Below are 8,470 nucleotides of genomic sequence, written 5' to 3'. Positions count from 1 at the left end.
GAGGTAAGAAGATTGTAAGAGCCAGATGTAGTGGATGACTCCAACGAAGTACTCTCTTCCAGACACAAAATGATGCAAACATGAACTCACATATATTATAAAAACATTCACAAGACCTTTGCAGACTCAAGTCAGATGGAGCTCCAGTGGACTCAGGCTACAACTCCATAATCAAAAATCTATTTGTAACTGATACTGATGGCAAAGAGAAAATCAGTGTTCTCTAGTGGAAAAATACTAAACATATCAATTGCACTTTAGAGAAGGTCATACCCAGGAGTAGATGCTCAATACAAAACAACCCAGTGATATTTTTTGTACATTGCACATTTTGTTTTATTTTGCATTTTTCACTTTGTTGATATTTTTCTTATTTATTATAATTTTGTGGAATATTTGTGTTTCAGTTTTGTTTGCTCATAAAGTAGGAGAGAAAAATGAACATAAGTTAGATCAGTACAGAGGTTGGAGGATCTGGAAGGACTTGAGGAAGGGGAAAATCAAAATATAGTGTATTTCATATTGAAAGGACAAAAATATTGAAAGCTGCATAGTTTGAACCTGCTATACTTAGCTTTGATTTTGTGAAAACTGTTAAGTCTAGACTGATTTCTTGTTTAGCTTTTATACTTTTTAATGAGTGTTTTTGAATAGTATTATATTAGAATAATTTTCGTTACTACAGAGTGTATTTTCAGAAACTACTGAGTATTATTCCAAAATTACTTACATAAATCAAGAAGACTTTCCTTTCATATTATTTTTCCATTTAATGTCAACTGAAACCCACTCTTTGTCACATTTATTCTTTAATTGTCAAGGACAGTTTAAGAAATATGGTCAGCCATGAAAAATGCAACTACCAGGGACAATATACGTACTGAGGAGGTTACGTTTATATACTCACGGACACGCACATATTCCCACCTAATATGAAAATGAATCTGAAATTCCTTTCCTTCTGAGATAGGATCTTGTGCATCTCTGGCTGGCCTTGTACTTGTTGTGTAGCACTGAAGAATTGAACTCAAAAAACAATATTGTGCCGTAGCTTGTTGAGTCCTGATATTAGTGTACAATGCCACCATAGTTGTCAAATTTTCTTTGTATAAGCCACATTTTTATGCCAAATGTGGATAACTTTTAGAACACATGTTTGTTTAGCAAGGATAGACATTTAAAACGAATGTATTTCAAATTTTGGTCCAACTTACAATATTGTAGCTGATGCGATCTTTAGTAGGATATAATAGAGTTGAAATCTTAAGGCAGAGACTGGTTAGAGGATATTAGGATTGATTTCAAAGTAAAATAACTTAAAGATTTCTTGTTTAGTTGGTTTTGTTCATTTTGTATCCATGGTAAATGTGAATTCATTATAATCCTACCATAGGAGAATTTAATAAAAACGGTACTTTCCATGATTTGAGTAAGTTGAGTATTTTTCTTTTGAGAAGAGAACAGGAGAATCTTCCTCTTTTTCTCTCCTTCTTCTTCTTCTTCTTCTTCTTCTTCTTCTTCTTCTTCTTCTTCTTCTTCTTTTCTAAATCCCACTTACAGAAAGGGGATGTATAAGAACACATTTTTTTTCCCACGAGGAAAACAAATTTCTATTAACTTAGTCAATGAAACAGAATAGTCTCCAAGAAACAAAACAATGGTAAGCTTGGAAATTTAATGCTACAATTTCTGGTTAGTTCAGTTAATTTTGAAAACAATGTTTACTTAATATTTGACAACTTCATGCTTGTATTGAGTATGTCTTAAAATAATCACCTACCAATTACCTTCTCTTACACCTCAATCTTACATAATCTCATATTCCCATCAAGAAGCATTCCTATTTTGTGTCTATTTTGTGTATGTGTTTAATCAAACAAATTTAAGTAGGGTTTCTTGTAAAACCATGGATGTGGATTATTTACTGAAGCATGCACAGCTAGCCAATGGCTAAATGAAAGAAAAACTCCCTCTTTCCCAGAAGCCTCCAAAGACATAGAGGAGTGAAACCTAATGATCAGTGTCTTAATATATGCTGTAATGTTGAAAGTCCTCATCTCATGCAGGTCTTTTTCAGGTACCCAGAGCTGCTATGAATTTGTGAGTTCAATAGTACTATCATGTCTAGAATACAGAGTTTTATGATATTTCTATAAAATACTGAGGAGACAAATTCAAGATCAATTTAAGATCATATCATCATAACTTAACATCATAACATTCATTTATCATATGAATATTAACAGATATAGTACACCAAATTAATTGATTTAAAGGCGAAAATAAGATAATCATCTCTGTAGATACAGAAAAGGTGTTTACAAAGTTCTATGTGTCTTTCTTATACAAACTCTAAAGAAAATAGGAATATACAGAACATCCATCAAGAGAATAAAAGGAATATATGTCAAAATTATCAAAACACTAAATTAAGTGGGAAGAAAACCTCAAATCATGTAGTCTAGAATCTGGACTAAGAAAAGGAAAGGTGTCCCCCCTCTCTCTCTTTCAGTCTGTATCTTTCTCTCTGTCTCTCTCCATCTCTCTCTCTTATTTGGTATAGTGATCAAAGTCTTAGCAAGAGAAATAACAGAAAAGAAAGACATAAAGTGATAAATTTGAAAAGGAAAGAAAGTCAAAATTATTCCTATTTGCAGATGACATGATTCTATACTCACACCCCCACCCGAAAAGAAAAAATCAAAAAAAAAAAAACCTATGGATTACAATGGAAATATTTTTTTTAATCTGATAAACACTTTCACTAAAGTTACAGGATCCAAAATGAACATACAAAACCACTAGCATTTTATGCAATAGTAATGAACATGTAGAGAAAGGAGTCAGAAAAAAATGTATCACTTACAGTTGATTTAAGAGTCACTAAGAACTAACCTAACCAACACAGTAAGGAAAGTTTGAAGACACCAAAAAATATGAAAGAAAGAATTTGAAAAGATAATGGAATACCTTTCAATATTTTAAATGATACTTTATAAACTTATGGAGCTCTTTAGACAAAAAAAGACCTGCAACCATAAAGAAGAAACAGTAAGAAAATATGACTATTTATTTTATTATAAATAAATAGTCATATTTTCAAATTAGGACAAATTCTATTCAACAAAATGTCATGTAGGAATATAAACACAGATGAATAGACTATACTGAATGCAACCCCCCCACTTTCCATAGTATTGTACACATTACTTCTACACAGAAAACAATGTTAAATAAATTAACTCCAATTTAACCTTAGATCAGTCAAGCAAAATGGACAGCATCAATATAATCTGTTAACCAAAATATAGTTATTGCTGGTGTTCAATGGAAGCATCAATAACAGAGAAAAGCAAAAGAAGTTAGGTAGAATAAAGTAAAATATTTTTAAAGTTATCTTCTCAAGAATGCTAAATAGTTTAAAAACTATAAAAAACTCAACACAAATTTTATTCTTTCGCAACTTCATGCACTTTGATCATACTCTCCTCAATTATCCTCTTATCCCCTTTTCCTAAAACAGAAACCCTACTTCCTCCTAGCTCTCATCATATTTTCATTTCTTCTGTGTTTGTGGCCTGCTGCATTTTAAGGAGATTGCCCACATAAACATGTATTGGAGGCTATTTACTTGATGAAGGGCAACTTTCAAGTTTCACGAAATAATATGTCCCCCACACCTCAACAACCATCAATACCTATGTCTTTGTAGGGAAGAACAGAGCCTTGTGAATCTCATTTCCCTGGATAATGGGATGTTGATAACCCTCCTCTAGTGTAGAACTTGACCAGATGGCCTACTATGTCTGGATGCATCGACCATGTCAGGTGCACAAGAGAGTTGTCTCAAAATTGACAGGAAACATTGCTTTTAAATGATTAAATCACTACATAAACAGTAAAATAACTATATGTTGGAAAGACAAGCAAAATATTGATTAAACTTTTTCTCCATTTCTTTATTGTATTCTTTTCCCCTTTATTGAAAAGAGTATTTTTTACATAATATATTCTTATTACACTTTCTTCTCCTCTACTCCTAGTTCCTTTCTACCTCCTTCCCCATCTGGATCCACCACTTTCTGTCTCATTAAAAACAATCAGACTTCTGAGGGATAATAATAAAGTATAATTAATATAACATAATATAATAAAAACAAACACATAAGAATAGAATAAAACAAACAGAATGAAAAGAGCCCCCAAAAGAGACAAAAAGAGAGACAGATTCCCATTTGTTTGCACAAACATGAGTCCCATAAAAACACTAAACTGGAAACCATAACACATATGCAAAGCACATTTAGGGTAAAAGGGAGAAAATTATAAATAAAATACAATAAAAATAAGATTGAAAGCAAAAACACAAACCAAGGAAAAGCTGTGACATGACAACATGATACAAAGAGCCCCCAAAGACGCCACTGAGCTCTTTTCCTGTTGGACATCTACACTTGGGCATGCAGCTACCCTTGAGAACAGTTTCTTTCCCCAGTGAGATTCCTAGCAATGGGAAATAGAATAGAAAATTGGAGATGGATGTGGGTCTGCAACAGGAGGATCAAGAAGAAAGAGAGGAAAGACTAGAATGAAGGACAAAATATGAGGAGGGACAGCCAAAATTAAGATGCATTTGAGGGGTTTATTGGAAACCAAATACAGCAGAAGATATACATATATCTTCTGAGTTCCCAACTAGACTTTCTGTCACCAAATGAAGCTCTCAGTACCAGCATTGGTTTACAGATAATTGAGTTGTCTGCCAAAGGGGTCTCATGGGAATCCCCAAACAACCCAGGGGTTGCCAAGACTATAGGTTGTTCTCTACAACTGACAGCAAGGTCCAATTGCTAAATAAAACACTTACGAAACTCACTGAACATAGGAAAATCAAGCTCATGCCTACATAGAGGCTTTACCTCTACGTGCTAGTGTCTTTGTAATAGGAAGGTACTCTGTACACCACCAAAAGAGAAACCTCAACCCACCCATAAACCCTTTGATCCACAACACTTGTACTTTCTGCTAGGTTTGGTAGGGCAAGGATGTTACAAAGCTTTGTAAGAGTAGCCAACCAATGTCTAATTTGGCTAACTGTCCACTCTACACAATGGAATCCATGCCTTGTGTGATCAAGAACCAGAAATTAAATAGTTCACTGACCTAGCATAAGATGAAATACTACTATTCTTAAAAACAAAAACAAAAGCAAGCAAACAACAAACAAACCCTGTAGCAATAAAGACTCCTAATGGCATTCTGCTATACTCCTAAAGCAGTGCCTTGCTCAGCTATCTTTAGCAAAGCTTCCTCTTGCAGTCCCCCCACTCAGGACTCAGGGAACCTGTGGAAGAGAAAGCAGAAAGAGTTCAAGAAGAGCCAGAAGGGATGGAGGACACCAAGAAATCAAGACTCTGTAAATCAAACTGATCTAGGCTCATATGCCCTCATGAGGCAGCATGCACAGGATGTCATGGTTCTGCACCACATGGGGTCCTAGAGATGAAAGGATAAGTTTACACACACAGCCATCACTATACTTTTGCCATGAAATTTAAACTTTGTAAAAATATCATGATTAAACTTAATTTCTGTTTCAAACTTTTATATGTGTGATTCCAATGCCAGACGTCAAATAAAATCAGATTCCCTAATACGGGACTATTGAAAACATCTAAAAGGAATTTCAGAATCAGTTAAGGGCCATGGAGAATTAATTTAAGTTTTTGAACAATGCTAATAACTCCATTCCACTGTTAATAGAGTATAGTTCTAAAATATTTTTTTCCTGGATGTCTGGAAACACTCCTTAGACTGTGTCATTTTAATAAGGTTAGAAACCTGAAAAATCTTAAGCTTTCTGGTAACATCCAATTTAAAGACAACTAAGAGTCTCATCACATGCTGCAGCCTTCTCCATTCTTCTTTCAAATACCCATGCTACTTTTAATACATTTAGTGCAATGCTTATAGGTTCCATGAAAATAATTTATGCACAGCTCTCATTTTGTGGGTGTTACAATGAAGCATTGGTAGAGTAGCAAAAATAATTGGTCTAGATCACAGTACTTAGCAGTGGCTAAGACAACTCATGTCTCTTCAAAGTGCATTCATTTGGAGGAGGTAGGAATAAAATGCTGTAAGAAAAAAAATAACAAGTTTTCCAGCTTGCTTTTTTTTTTCTCACTTATTCTCAGTTCAATATACTGTCAGCATTTGACTAGAATCTGGAATGTGAGATGGATGTTCAGAAATGATCCCTTCTGAATTGTTAGAATAAAACCCAATTCACCAGAAGAAAGATTTATTTGCTTATCTTTCTTCATCTAACTCTGTTCAGACTTGAAAGTACTACAGTAACCAGAACTAGATGACCTGTCTTTCTGAACATGCTCTGGCTTTCCGTTGTCTAGACATGTCTTTATTATAGTACCCTATATTTTATACACTTTATACCTGAAAGTATATCAGCATTTGTGATCTTTTTTTTAGGACACCAGTCTGAGCGACTCAGGAAATTGTTATTACTGCTATCCGAGAGCTGAAGTAAATGGTACTGAAGTAGGGAGGAACAGTAGTTTGTTTTGTTTCACACAATGTTTCCAAATTTCTAACATGGATTAAGGAGGGACTCATAAATCCCCACTACTGTCTGAGAAGGTATTCACAGTTGATGACAGCTAGGGGAAGGAGAGTCACTTTGTATTTGTTCTGTGGTCTGGCTGGTTGACCCCACTTTGGTAGATGGTCTCATACTCATGTTTGTATGAGCAACACTGGGAATACTCTCTCTCTTTCCCCCTCCCCCTCTGCATGCACGTGTGTGTGTGTGTGTGTGTGTAAAAAGCACATATTTAGTAGAGGATGTGAGTGTATCATGGAGGAGTTTCGGGGAGTCAATATTATCAAACATATTATATGCATGTATAAACATCTCAAAGTAGAAATAGTCTGGTTACTTTAGCTTATTTTCCCAAGACTTTTGTTTTCTTCCCTATGGATTGGGCTTGTCAACATATCAGTATCATATAGCTCATTGTTTAGATAATAAGACAATAAATGAAAAAGTAGCTACTCATAATAATTTTCTTCTTGATGCCATATTAACTAGAAAATAGGATTCTTTACTGCAGAAGGACCACCAGGAATCTGGGGAGCCCTTATTGGAATCATCGAATGTAGTCACTGAAATCAGGGTCTCCTCTTGGGGCTCTTGGTCTCATTAATAAAATAATTTATGAACAGATTCAAAATGAAGTAAGAGAACTATTTTATTAAAATTAAAAATTAAAGCAACAGCAACAAAACATGTTGGCAAGCTACAAATCTAAGTAGTTGCCTGGAGGAAGAAAATAGAGTTGAGAGAAAAAGCTACTCTCTTTGAGTTAAGTGGGCAAGGAAGTCAGCCACATGGTAGAAAAGGGAGCTTTAGGGGGAGAGAGTAAAGCATATTTCCAAGGTCCATGCTGCAAACTGAATCTGTGTTCATGTATGTGGACTGAGCTGCTGCTGAAGGCCATGTTGGCCTCCTGCAGCCAGAGACCAAGTTGATGTCCCTGGCCTGTGTTACCACTTAAGGTCATGAAGATGTCCATCATCTATGCTGCCATTGATGTCTGTGGGCTGTGCTACAGCCTAAGGCTAATACAGTGTCTGGGGCCAGTGTAGCAGCAGAGGGCTATGTTATTGCCTGTGGTCTGTACTGCCACCTTGGGAGTTTAAAGGGGAAGGGTTATGGGGTTGGTGGGGGGCAGGGGAGGAGAGGAGGGAGAGAGAATTGAGTTTGACATGTAAAAGAAGCTTGTTTTGAATTTAAAAATAAATAAATATACAAAAAAGAAAGAAAAAGAGAAAAACAATAAAAATAACTGAAATTACCAAATCTGGCTTAAAGTCTAATATATGTAATATTAGATCTGGACATTGCTTAGAAAGGATATATATATATATATATATATATATATATATATATATATATATATTAAACAGAGGGTTTTAAAATTTATTCAGTGGTATAAATGTATTTCTCACTATGTTTCAAGAACTATGATAAGAGCCAAGTATGGCAAGGATTAGTAAAAATTATTAACTATAAAACATTTCGTGGAGTAATTAACCATGAGCTAGAAATTATATTTCAATATGAGCACTTTAAATATTATTATTAAATTCCAATTAAAAATAAAACAGTCAGATTGAGTAAAGCTGTAAAACTTGTGTAAGCCAAGAAAATAATTCAGTGATATGACAACTTTACAGGTGGGAGAAAACATTTTCAAATTACCTATCTCCTAAGAGTTAATTTAGCGAATATCTTAAGTGATCAACTCAATAGTAAGAAAACACATAATTTAAGATTTAAACTGGGCAAACACAGACATACAAGCAATAAGATGTGGAAATAATATTCAACATTACTAATCATTTTGAAAATTAAAATTAAAATCACAATTGATATTTTTCTATATTT

This window comes from Cricetulus griseus, chromosome 2 (genome assembly GCF_003668045.3).
Source record: "Cricetulus griseus strain 17A/GY chromosome 2, alternate assembly CriGri-PICRH-1.0, whole genome shotgun sequence".
NCBI classification, from domain to species: Eukaryota; Metazoa; Chordata; class Mammalia; order Rodentia; family Cricetidae; genus Cricetulus; species Cricetulus griseus.
The sequence above is the reverse complement of the archived record's forward strand: the minus strand, read 5'-3'. Positions refer to the sequence as shown.